General features: G+C 35.5%; 1 protein-coding gene across 1 annotated transcript in view; it reads left to right on the top strand.

Moving 5' to 3' along the window:
• The window catches only part of LOC140166293 (dihydropyrimidinase-like), a 65,911-nt gene that overhangs the window by 38,193 nt on the left and 13,216 nt on the right, over positions 1 to 14,502 (top strand). The gene's annotated exons all lie outside the window — the stretch shown is intronic.

The following is a 14,502-nucleotide window of genomic DNA, read 5'->3' as shown; positions in this document are numbered from 1 at the left end:
AAAAGTGTGTCATCGTTTTGAAAAAAATGTGCGTCATCGTTTCCACTGTTGGAAAAGACCGAAAACTTTTATACGGCCTAACCTAGGCCGCACGCCCGGGAGGTAGGCTAATTAGGCCTAAAGAAATTAAGTCGCATGTCATGGGCTAACCCGAAACATCATGCCTTCTCTTTCCTATCCTCACCAGATATTTCAGAGGAAATATAAGTAAAGAGTTGCTATATCAGAATGCCTCAGTCAAAACAAATGATACTCTCTTGCAAACGCCGAGCAGCTAGCACTGACAGCTTTGACTTGGTCAATATGAAGGCTAGGCCTAACTTACTTATGTTTCCCCGTTGTTGGCCAATTTTGTAGCCCTAGCTAGAATTTATATATAGGCCTATCATAGAAGTCATTGTAGCTTTGTAATTTATATTATAATATCCTTTTTAATATACTTGTTAGGCCTAAAAGGCACATAAAAGTTCATTGCTGTAAACACGTTCATGCGTTGGTTTAGGACCAAGTCTGGACTATGCAGTGTTGCCATACAGCGGAAAGGATAACCACTTTGACGTCACAGGGGTTGCCACGTGTCTCTGCACACATGAATTGGGCGAACGATGCGACATTGGGCGCTTTGTCTTTATTTGCTGATTTGGGGGTAAAATAAATGAAAATTATGCGTTTATCATTTTAGAAATGGATTCTATATGTCATTAGCTTTATTTTGATACCAAATATGTTTTTCTTTCAATGGTCCCTTTAATGGCCTTTGCACATTGCAAAAATACCCCCCGCATGGCAAAAAAAACATGCAATTTTTAGTAGGCCGAGAGGGCAGTGGCGGATTCAGGAATAGCGCGACCATCGGGAGGGTGTCTGAGGGGGGATGTGAGCCTCGAAACGGGGGGTACCAGTGCAGGGCCTCAAATTGCAAAACCTGTGTCTTGATGACCTACTATCAAAATGATTTTGCTGGAACAAATTCGCACGAATGGAGCAAAAAGTTTTAATGATATTAAAAATGGACCTAAATACTTGGCGCTTATATAGGCCTACTGGCTTGTCAATCCCAGTCCAACAATTAAGGGGTGAGACCCTCAACTTTTGGATTGTTACAAAATTCAGAGATGCACAGACAGACCCCAAAAATCCTGAACTTGCAAATCGTGGCGAGCGTGCGAGTGGAGCTGTCGCCCAGCACGGCCGGGGGGGTCGGGCCCGCTCAAGGTCGCTGGTGGGGGTACGCCAGATTGTTTCTGCACATTTCGCACCACAGGAAAGGACATTTCAGAGGCTATTAAAAAGAACATTTCAAGGCTCCTGGCTTGTTCTACACTTTTAATAACAAGTGCTTACTTCTTCCAGAAAACATGCTTTAAAGTTACTGAGTTTCCTATACTTTTATGCACAAGAGACACTCTTAAAAATTGTTTTTGGTTTTATTACATGACCAATATGGCTGATCTTGAAGCAGAAAATAAGGCAATAATTAAACATTTTTTGTGCTTGGTATCCACTGCTTCCCCCACCCCACCACACCTACCGGCACCCCATCCTGGGCTTTCACGTTCAGTAAACATTTTAGCAGATTTAGCACCCCAAAAGAGACCATTTTTGACATAAAAACCGGAGTGTTTTAGACTTTTTTGAAAAGTTTTTTTGACCTAATATAATATTAAACATGGCCTACATGACTGAAATTGATAGTATAGGCCTATAATGCGCAATATAAAAACAATGATTGTCCCCCCCCCCAATCGGGATGTGGGAGGGGCCCACATGGGGTACTTATGCATGAAGAATACATGGTATGATATATAAGAGTAATTTGTAAAATTCGGTATGTTAAACATACAGCGTGTCGCTACAAATTGGGATTTGAATAGTAGGCCTATATCCCAAGGGAAATACATACACACACTCACTCACCCCCACCCAACCTACCCCACCCCGACGGCCACACAAAGCGAAATTATACAGCTAAAAGGTCCACATCAAACCTTTGACCCAAGTTTGCTTCCATTTAGACTTGACAAACATGACTTGATCTTAGAGTATACATGGTATACATAGGCCTATACGGCATCAGTCCATGCAGCAGCATCTCAAACGTCATCGTTCATTAATACACATTGCATACTTCTTACTAGGGTAATATTCATTGAGGAAAAAGAGATGAGCTTTTGAACGCAAAACCCGACAGCAATCAGTGGCATGCTGGTCCGATAATGGACTAAAATTCATCAATTTTTGGCATGAAAATGTGTTCTCAATAATATAAAACTTTGATTCAGTTGGCCACGATGCAAAAAAAAATGAGTACCATTATCTAGCCGAGTCATCCAGTCAGGGTTCTAAGGAATTTACATTTTAAAATTCGAGATTTTCTCAGATCCGGAAATTTGATATATATAATGCACAATATAAAAACAATAATTCATCATTATTTGACCCTCCTCCTCTTCGGGTATGTGGGAGGAGGCCCACACCGGGGGGGTAATAATGTACATGCAGAATACACTGTAATTTGTTGGGAAAATGACACCAAAATTGCTCCCCCCTACTACCAAAAATCGCTTGCCCCCCCCTCTCGCCCGCCAAAAATTCGTTGCCCCCCATTGCACATGCCAAATTTTTGGGATGTCAATTTACCAACTTTAAATGGTCTTTATACATGTTATGAAAGCAGCATGAAGGAAAATTTGCATTAAGCTTTTCCGTGCACGGTTTTCCTAAGCATTTTAGAGTGTTTTATGTGCCAAAATTCACTTGCCCCTCCTCTCGGCCTGCCAAAAATTGCTTCCCATCCCCTTTCGCTCGCCAAAAATTTCTTGTCCCCACCCCTAATTTTACCCTCCCCAGGGCTCATAATTATTGCACAGCCTTTAGATGTCCCCATTTTCTCTGCTAAAACAAACAAAATAAACATGAAACACCCACCCCAACGAACTAACTAAACAGAGCGCTACAAACAAATACATCTTGAAACGCATAAGCCCGTCGGCCGTTAGGTGCTATATAAGGCCAGTATAAAATTAATGTTTTGGTTCTCGTCCAGAGGATTTTCATGAATTGATGAGGAGGGAGGTTTTTTTTTTTTTTTTTTTTCCAATGTAAAATTAGCATTGTCAGTAGTTTTCGGTCTTCTACAACAGTGCTCGAGGAAACGATGAGGCCCCTTTTTTTTTTCAAATGTGAGATTCTGAGGGATAAACCCCCTAGAGTACCACAAAAAGACTTAGAAGTGATGCTTGTTCTCTAATAAACTTATTTATATGTATGAAGATTTCATAAATCATTCCAAAACCTAAAAAAATTGAAAAATCTAAAAAAAAAAAAAAAATCCCAGAAATTGAGGAGGGAGGGGCGAGAACCAAAATATTAATTTTACACGGCCTAAAACATGAATGTGATAGGCCTACCCGAAACGATTCTGTCAATCAAACTCCAGCACAGCCGTTATTGGCCAGGATTTTAGTGTGAGGAATAGGCCGAAAAGACAAATTTTTATCCCAATTTGTAAATTTCTTATCTCATTTTTAGTCATTTTAAGGCCCGGTTTTAAGGACTCTTTGCTGTTCCCATGTATTCCTTAAAATTATCTGTGGGGATGATCCCCCACCGACTTCTTCTGGGTGCCCCACTCCCACCCAACCAATCACAGGCCTCAAAAAATATTGACCGGGCCGGTCGGTTTTTTTCTGGCTGCATTACAATAGGGCAGTGTCTTTTAGGCCGAATCGTCTTGGGTCGAGCTTGCAACTGATGATCAGTATAATTGCATGAGGCTGACATCTTTATAGTATGTTTTATAGAGATAATTGTGTTATGCATGACAGGTGACAAGCTATTGCCTGTCAATCAAATTTGTTACCAAGCATCGGTAAACAAATTTAACAATAGGAGCTGACTGAAGGTGACAAAATAAGCTAAAATGGTAATTTTTACACTTTTAAAAAAAAAAAATTTTAATTTCACATGATTGGTATGCATGTTTTCTTACGTGTAAGATGATAATATGTTTTTTGAGTTGACAAAGCCATAACAGATTTTGTTTAACCTTAAGATAGTCGCTTTCCATGTAAAGTATAGCAAAGTAGCACTTTCAATGAGTGATAACTCGTAAAGGAAGCATCTTTCTGTTTTGATTTATTACTTGATGAAATAGTTCTTTGGTTTTGCCAAATTTTGGAAGGTCATTACGGGGTCATCAGAGGTCACTCAGGGGTCATCTGAGGTCAAGTTATTAAAACTGTCGTATGGGCATGAAACTTGGTGGGTACAGTCAACATTTCAAGCCAAATTTTTGGAAGTTCATTTTGGGGTCACCAGGGGTCATCTGAGGTCAAATTAGTAAAACTGTCGTATGGGCATGAAACTTGGTGGGTACAGTCAACATTTGAAGCCAAATTTTTGGAAGGTCATTTTGGGGTCACCAGGGGTCATCTGAGGTCAAATTAGTAAAACTGTCGTATGGGCATGAAACTTGGTGGGTACAGTCAACATTTCAAGCCAAATTTTTGAAAGGTCATTTCACCAGGGGTCATCTGAGGTCAAATTAGTAAAAACTGTTGGATGGGCATGAAACTTGGTGGGTACAGTCAACATTTAAAGCCAAATTTTTGGAAGGTTACCAGGGGTCATCTGAGGTCAAATTAGTAAAAACTGTCGTATGGGCATGAAACTTGATGGATACAGTCAACATTTAAAGCCTAAGTTTTGGAAGGTCATTTCGAGGCCACCAGGGGTCATCTGAGGTCAAATTAGTAAAAACTGTCGTATGGGCATGAAACTTGGCACGAGGGGTACAGTCAACATTTAGAGCCAAAATTTTAGAAGGTCATTTCAGGGCCACCAGGGGTCATCTGAGGTCATATTAGTAAAAACTGTTGCATGGGCATGAAACTTGGTGGGTACAGTTACCATCAGCCAGATAATCGTGCCCAGCCGATAACCGCCAAATTCATTTACCTCTCTACCAAAAGTTATCGCAAAAGCAGGCGGTCAGAAAAGCAGGCGAGACTCGTGGTTCGAGAACCGCCTTGTTAAAGAGCTAGGAGTTATTTGTTCAGAGAGAATCAAAATGCTTATTTTTATTATTTTCCATGCTTTATATACCTGACATTGTATTGGAATAATAAAGCATTTTTGTGTTTCAATATGATCACTTATTTATTGTTCCTGAATGTTTTGATATTTAATCAAAATTTAATCAATTATTTCTAAGACTTGTAAAATAACTTAGAATGCATTTACCTATATCACTAATGGTGTTCTTGCATTGACACAATGATTTGTTTCCTGTAGGGGACACACATTCAGCTTTGAGATGCAATTTTAGCACATTACAATTTTTGAGATGTCCTGAAAAAATGACCATTTTGTACATGAAATGTTTGAAAAAGATCTTTTTTATCTCATATGAGCAAGATGAAATCAGTAACTGTTTTTGAAAATCAGTTTGTCTTTATAGTTTTCTGTAAAGGTCTAATTGTCATGTTTAATGCTCTGCGTGCTAACCATGGCCTTCAATATGAAATGTCCATGTTTTGAAATATGTTCTCAAAATATAGAGAGCTATCTCTTTAGCCGCGGAACCAGTACTAGGCTTGTAATTGTTTGGACTCATTTTAATGTCTTTTTCATGCTAATTCCAAATATGGTCAATTGGTCATGAAAATGTACAATTCCAAAATTGTTGAATTAAAAAAAAATGAAACTTGTCGTCTGCAGTCGACACCCGTGTGGAGAGAGTTAACAGCTTTTAACCTACTTGTGATGGATTTATCTGTAAATATTTGGGATTAAGTGAAGCTTACATGTTCAGGTAAACTGTTTTCATAGATTAAAGAGGTACATAAAGCATTCCAATGGGCTATTCCATTTGAAATCCACACTACCCCTGTGAACGATTTGGTAAATATCTTCCACAGGGGAGTATGTTTTCAAGTGTAATTAGTCAGGGAAAATCATTTTGAAACTCATACTCCCCCTGTATATGGCTTTACCTATGGTTTTGACAACTGGAGTGAGCATTTCAAATGGAAGTTACCCAACTGTCTATTCTATTTGAAACTCATACTCCCTCTGTGGAAGATATTTCCAAAATCTTCCACAGGGGTGTGTGGATTTTGAATGGAATAGCCCAATACTAAATGGTTGGTCCTCAAAAACAAATGATACTGGACTTTTGTTGCACCGTCTTGTTTATTTTTAGTCTGGTTGTTTTATTGTCTGGTTTTTCAGATGTTCAGTTTCAGATATCTCATAGCCACAGAAAATTTTTTTCCATCAAGTGGTCTTTCCAGACAATTTCTTCACTGGATTAAGCCTAAAAATAATTGTTTGATTGGCGTAACCTAAAACAAATCATGATAGGTAGGTCGGGTTTTAGAAAAAATATATTATTTTTTGGTCAAATACTCCTAAATCTTACCTGTTTTTGAATACTAAATGACAATAAATGCAGGATATCATGAGAGGGTTTAATGCACATTTTCTTTATTTTTAACTTCAATGGTCACAAACTACTTTTTTCCATTTTAAAGCATTATCCATTATAATTGTGTAAAATTTAAATGGCCTTTCTTTCTGCCCTCAAAATAAATAAAAATATTCAGGATAGGCAGTATAGTTTAGGGTAAAATGCCATGGTAAAATGACTCAACATATTTGGATCTTTGGGTGCTTTTTGCTCTTCTTTTAAGTGAAAATTGGGCTTTAATTCTCACTGCTGCCACCTTGACATGGTAACATGAATACATTTTAATTTAAAGCAACCATGACATTGGTGTGGGTGTATAGCCAAGGTGTGTTGATGTCTAACTGGAAAATCATTGACCCAAATCAAAAACTGAATACAATTTCAAATCTGTTTTTTCATGCTTCATGAATTTATACTTACCAAACTTAACTAAAGTAATTGAAGTATTTTCTCATGCTTCATGAATTTATACTTTATACCAAACATTATACAAACTGAAGTAAAAGAAGTAGTTTATAATTTTCAAAATGCATGAATTAAAACTAATGAAACATTAAATAAATGCTGTTTGAAACATATTACATACATGATTGTACATGGACTACTTCCAAAATAAACCTTATCATTAACAGAATCAAGTTTGGTATAGATTCAAAAATTTCCTTAAAATGTGTTTGTTTTTTACTGAAAAAGTATAGACATGAAACATAGCAAAATAGTAATCCTTTAGTTGGACTGGCATTAGAAGTACAATTCTAATATTTGGTCAATTTGAAAATAAAATTTTTTTTTATGCAGGGACAGTCAAGCCATGGGATAAGGCACAAAAAACCAACAAGTTTGTTTCCTGTAGCACGTGCGTCTTTCGTTTTTAACGGCTTATTGTTCGCATTTGAATATTTTTTCACTTACAAAGAAAAAAAAAGAAAAAAAAACAAAAAAATCACAATAATATAAAACACTACTGGAGTAAACATTTACACATTACACAACAAATGAGCATAGTGAAAAAAACTACTGCAGGTTAAAAGGGGTCATAAATATTCTTGAATATGAAGAAATATGATTTTTGTGTGTGTTGGAGAGACCCACTGTAAATTTCCATTCCAGTTTGCAACAAAAAAATTTATTTTTTTTTCATTTGAAAACATAGATAATAAAAAAATAAAATAATTTTCTTATATTAAACTTAATGTACAGGGTGTCCCAGAAAAAAATAGACATCAGAATTCAAACATCTAAACTTCAGCATGTAGCCCAATTTATTTTGCATCTTATACGCCAATTTTACTGGAATCGGTTGACTGATTGCAAAGAAATGAGCGATTCCATCAGTGTTTGAAATATGCCTCAAAAAGATACATGCCAGCCGGGCTTGACCTTAAAAAGTGACCGGCCAGCCGGGGCGGCAACTAGATGCCAGTCAGAAAAGTTACCGGCCAGGCCAAAAAGTTACAGGCCAATGGCCGGCTGACCGGCCCTATTTCGAACGCTGGATTCCATAACGCATGCATCAATTCACTTCATTCCAAGTTTGAAAGAAAGATCATTCAACACAATGCGCACTAGTGGTTAACTGTCAATGTGCTTCATATTTTGTTCTGTGAAATCCTCGCTCTTTTAAACAATCTGTTTCTTGCAAAACATTTAATTAGGTTTTGTTCAAATTTGAAAACCTGCACAATATTGGAAATGAAAGCTTGCACATAAGTAAATATCTTTTTTTCGTTAATGTTGATATGAATTTTGCAAAAAGAATTATTGCATAAAGAATTCCAGCTGGCTTAAAATTTCTCACACATTAATGTTTTCGAATATGTCCAAGAAATTGTAATGCAAAGCTTAAATCTTTTAAAACTTCAACATTAATGTTGCATGGTATCAAAAATTACACGTAAAGCTGTAAGCACTTGATCATTGTCATTCTTGGCTCAAATGTTCTTTGGAAAGTTAAAATAAAACATTTTTGCACAGCCTAAAGAATTAAAGTTGGAAAGCTTCCAGTTGCAGATATCAAAGTTTTCTTGGACAGACTGTTATTCATCTTCGGTGAAAGCATGAATAACATAACACCGTCGGATTATAAAATAGATAATGTGGACTAAATTTAATGAGATACACAAACTTTAGGAAGCGGTGGCGAGTATGAAAAAAAGCGCCTGTTGATCAAACTTGGAATGGACTGCATTGATGTGTGCATTATGTAATTGTTAATTTCTTCGTAACCAGTCAACCGAATCAAATAAAATTTTTGTATGTAATGCATAATAAAATAGGCTATGCGCTACAATTTTAATTGTTTGATTTTGATGTCTATTTCTCGACTTACGTTCAATTTTATTCACTCGATGATTTTTTTCTGGGACACCCTGTATATGTATTACAGACATGAAAATAAGATTATAATAAGAAATGTATCATTATACCATTATTATTGTATTAAACATAATTACAAATGTATATAGTATTGTGGCACGTACATGCATGTACTCATGGCCATGAAGTTTGAGCAAATGTTCAGTGGAAGATTATTCCACAGCACCACAGCTGTGTAATGGAAGAATACATCTTACAATTGAATACCTGAGTGGAAGAAGGGCCCAACTCCATCAAAACTGTTTTTGAGATATTAAGAAAAAACTTAATATTTGGAAAAGTTTTATAGGCAGAACGTTTTTATCTTCAGGGGACCTTTAATACATGAACATACAATAGTACATACATTCGAAATTATATATGATGTTTCCATGGCAACGGTACAGGTCTTAATAGGAGCTGGAGTTGGGCCCTTCTTCCACTAATATACCACAAGTACCAGTTCTGTGTTATAAATAGCTACAGAAATTAGATAATCACCATTAATTGCACAAGTAGAACTCATGTAATAGGTTGGCAAGAAAATTTATTGTAGTGAAAAGCAGATTTCATGGATGAACAAAATTCCTCTTTAACACTATGTTTGTGGAAGAAGGGCCCAACTCCATGGAGTTGGGCCTTTCTTCCATGAAAACCATGATTAAGTGTACGTGGAAGACTATTTGGAGAGTGGATTTTGGCTCATCCTTAACATACAAGGAAGATCAGTCTGCTGGCAATAAAATGCTGGGTCTAACTCATTTTTGTAAAAAAGTGGAGTTGGGCCCTTCTTCCACTCAGGTATTCAATTTTGTATCAGTTTTAATGAAACACAAATTTTACAAAGTATTTGTTGTTTTGTTTTATAATTGGAAACTACTACATTTACACCTTTGATCTGTGGATATTTCCACCGATAATGCCAGTGGGGTACTTGTACAGGCCTGGAAAAATCTGGAAATGCTTTGGGAAATGCTGGCATTTGGAGGGGAATTTTGCTTTCCCATATAAAGAAACACATTTAAGTAATGGCAGGAAATTTTGCATCCTAGTGGAAAATTTGGCTTTTCTTGCTGGGAAATCAACATTTTTTCCAGGCCTACACGTATATAATATCATGTGTTGCCATCCTCACAATGGTCTATTCCATTTAAAATCCACACTACCCATGTGGAAAATTTGGAAATAACTGCCACAGGGGGAGTATGAATTTCAAATGGAATGAGATTATGAATTTCAAATGGAATGAGCACATTAGGTCGATTTATTTGAAATTTATATTCCCTCTGAGAAATATCCACCTGAATCTTCCACTGAGGGAGAATGCTGAGTTTCAAATGGAGCTGCTAATGTATTAATTCCATTTGAAATTCATACTCCCTCTGTGGAAAGTATTTCCAAAATTTTCCACAGAGGTAGTGTGGATTTAAAATGGAATAGCCCATTTTCAACCTAAAATACTGACCTACTTCACTGACCTTCCTTGAAACCACTGTTTTGGATAAATGATTTTGTTGGGCTGTCTGTGGGCTGTCTGTTGACATTGCCAAGACAAAAGAGTTTAATATTATAGCCCCACCATTAAAATTTCTAAACAGTGAATTAGGCTTAAAAAATAGTTGACTTGCCCTTAAGGGATCTGGAATGAGCGTTTTGAGCGTTTCGATGGTATTTTTTGTGGGACATGAGAGCACATCAGACATATCGAATTGCATTCTGAATATGAAGAATGTCTTTCTGATATCAAATAATTTTCATTTTTTGAAATTCACGATATAATACAATTTTTATGACAAATTATTAAAATTTGATATTTTTCACATTTTTGATATATAACAGTCCTCGAAGTAATTTTGATAAATCTAATGATATATTCTTAAAGTGTATGTAGCTGGGAGGAAAAGCCGACGATCAATCGAAAATTTTGACCTTTCATATTGAAGATATGGATTTTTTTCCTAAAACGACCTAATTTATTTTGGTGTTTTGGGAAAAAATCCATATCTTCAATAATCTGGTCAAAATTTTCAATTGATCGTCGGCTTTTCATCCCACCTACATACACTTTAAATATAAATAATCAGATTTATAAAGTTTACTTTGAGTACTGTTAAATATAAAAAATATCAATTTTTAATCATTTGCCATAAAATGTGTATTACATTGTGAATTTCAAAAAATCAAAATTATTGGATATCAGAAGGACATTCTTCATATTCAGAATGCAATTCGATATGTCTGATGTGCTCTAATGTCCCACAATAAATACTGTCCAAACGTTCATACCCCACCCCTTAAGGTATCAACACCTGGGTCGATCAGTTGATTTATTTTTTTGTTGTGGTTGCAATTTCTGGAAAATAATATACTTTGCATAGAGAATTTTAGAGAAATACAGACATGCACTTTACAAATGTACGCATCTTCAGGTGCGTAGTTTATTGAAAATACTACGGAAAATGTGATTCAAATCAATGCAGGAAACACAATTTCCATCCCACATTTCCCTGTTAAAGTTACAGCGTATGTTTACGCTGCCAAATTTAACAAAACAAATGCAGAAATTGAGTCAGAATTTGTAAGAAATTGATGATTTTATGCGTTTATACTGTAGATTAACATAAATAAAACACATATTTGAATATTATCAACCAAAATATGACGGTCATTTCCCTATAGTCAAATTAAAAATAAAATAAAAAACCGCAACCGTGTCTTTTAGGATTTTTGGATCGGTGATAAGGGCAAGTTAACTTTTTTTAAGCCTTACTGGTCAGTTGTGCTATTAACCTGATGTTGGGTGAAATCCCTACTCTTTCCCGCAAATGGGCTGTTCAAGTTGAAATCTATACACCCCCTATGGAAAACATAACCTTAATTTGCCACACAGGGAGTGTGAATTTCAAATGGAGTCACTCATTCAGGTAACCCCATTTGAAATCATGTCTTAGGGGGTGTATGGATTTCAACTGGAATAGCCCAATTCCTGTTTGAAGATGATAACACATTGCATTTGAGTACCTCCCCCTCCTCAGATGATGCCTTCTCATTAGTTGGCATGACTTGACCTAATCTAGGATATTAATTGATTTTAAAAACATCTTATGATATTTGGCTTGAAGAAGTAAAGAATATAGTGATACACTTAAAACCTCAAAAACAGTTTTATTATCTAATAACATCTTATGTTGGTCTTCAAAATATAGGAAACATCCGTCTGCAGTGGAAATTTCAATTGAATTTACACAGCTTTCAATAGCTGTATTCGATCCAACCACGATTGTTTTTTGCGTATTTTAAACTACAACGCGAACGAACAACCTTGGATACAGAACTAACCAATCATGAGTGCGTTGGCATGGTTGGATTCACTTCCCTGTTACGCACGCACACCCCCAACGCTGGCGTACATCACATAATGTATGCAAAAATCATCACGCTACATCAGGCTGTGTTCAATCAATTGAAATTTCCACTATAAATAGTCTAAAAAATAGTTGAATATTAGGCTAATGAAAGTTGATTGAGTTTCCCATCGCCTGCCAGTGTCACCTTTTTTATGCCATGTCTGAATGTCATTTTGCAGAATTAATTCATAATTTTGACATTTTATCGAAAATACCCAGTCAAAATTCTAAATTGACCTGTCATTTTTGGGGCGCCCGCTACGGCGGGCCCCTTATTTTACCTTCCGCATGGCTTATTATTACTTATCAGTGTGATAAAAAGGCTGATGCGGTAAAAATGAATATTAAAAAAATAATGAATATTGAAGTAATCTCATTTCATTATTCGGCAAAAAATATGCAATGAAAAACTCAAGATCAAGTTTCATTCTCCTTAGCAATTCAAAGAATTGATAAAATAATGCTAGTAACTATTTTGTCTTTTCAGTAACTCTTTACAAGCAACAGGGTCAGACAACTGTACATTTACAATAATGTTTGTAACTATTTTGTCTTTTCAGTAACTCTTTACAAGCAACAGGGTCAGACAACTGTACATTTACAATAATGTTTGTAACTATTTTGTCTTTTCAGTAACTCTTTACAAGCAACAGGGTCAGACAACTGTACATTTACAATAATGTTTGTAACTATTTTGTCTTTTCAGTAACTCTTTACAAGCAACAGGGTCAGACAACTGTACATTTACAATAATGTTTGTAACTATTTTGTCTTTTCAGTAACTCTTTACAAGCAACAGGGTCAGACAACTGTACATTTACAATAATGTTTGTAACTATTTTGTCTTTTCAGTAACTCTTTACAAGCAACAGGCTCAGACAACTACATTTACAATAATGTCTGTAACTATTTTGTCTTTTCAGTAACTCTTTACAAGCAACATGGACAGACAACTGTACATTCACAATAATGTCTGTAACTATTTTGTCTTTTCAGTAACTCTTTACAAGCAACAGGGTCAGACAACTGTACATTTACAATAATGCTAGTAACTATTTTGTCTTTTCAGTAACTCTTTACAAGCAACAGGGTCAGACAACTACATTTACATTAATGTTTGTAACTATTTTGTCTTTTCAGTAACTCTTTACAAGCAACAGGGTCAGACAACTGTACATTTACAATAATGTTTGTAACTATTTTGTCTTTTCAGTAACTCTTTACAAGCAACAGGGTCAGACAACTGTACATTTACAATAATGTTTGTAACTATTTTGTCTTTTCAGTAACTCTTTACAAACAACAGGGTCAGACAACTGTACATTTACAATAATGTTTGTAACTATTTTGTCTTTTCAGTAACTCTTTACAAACAACAGGGTCAGACAACTACATTTACAATAATGTTTGTAACTATTTTGTCTTTTCAGTAACTCTTTACAAGCAACAGGGTCAGACAACTTTACATTTACAATAATGTTTGTAACTATTTTATCTTTTCACTAACTCTTTACAAGCAACAGGGTCAGACAACTGTACATTTACAATAATGTTTGTAACTATTTTGTCTTTTCAGTAACTCTTTACAAGCAACAGGGTCAGACAACTGTACATTTACAATAATGTTTGTAACTATTTTGTCTTTTCACTAACTCTTTACAAGCAACAGGGTCAGACAACTGTACATTTACAATAATGTTTGTAACTATTTTGTCTTTTCAGTAACTCTTTACAAGCAACAGGGTCAGACAACTGTACATTTACAATAATGCTAGTAACTATTTTGTCTTTTCAGTAACTCTTTACAAGCAACAGGGTCAGACAACTGTACATTTACATTAATGTTTGTAACTATTTTGTCTTTTCAGTAACTCTTTACAAGCAACAGGGTCAGACAACTGTACATTTACAATAATGTTTGTAACTATTTTGTCTTTTCAGTAACTCTTTACAAGCAACAGGGTCAGACAACTGTACATTTACAATAATGTTTGTAACTATTTTGTCTTTTCAGTAACTCTTTACAAACAACAGGGTCAGACAACTTTACATTTACAATAATGTTTGTAACTATTTTATCTTTTCACTAACTCTTTACAAGCAACAGGGTCAGACAACTGTACATTTACAATAATGTTTGTAACTATTTTGTCTTTTCAGTAACTCTTTACAAGCAACAGGGTCAGACAACTGTACATTTACAATAATGTTTGTAACTATTTTGTCTTTTCAGTAACTCTTTACAAGCAACATGGACAGACAACTGTA

The sequence above is a fragment of the Amphiura filiformis genome, chromosome 12, assembly GCF_039555335.1.
Source record: "Amphiura filiformis chromosome 12, Afil_fr2py, whole genome shotgun sequence".
Classification (NCBI taxonomy): Eukaryota; Metazoa; Echinodermata; class Ophiuroidea; order Amphilepidida; family Amphiuridae; genus Amphiura; species Amphiura filiformis.
The sequence above is the reverse complement of the archived record's forward strand: the minus strand, read 5'-3'. Positions and strand labels throughout refer to the sequence as shown.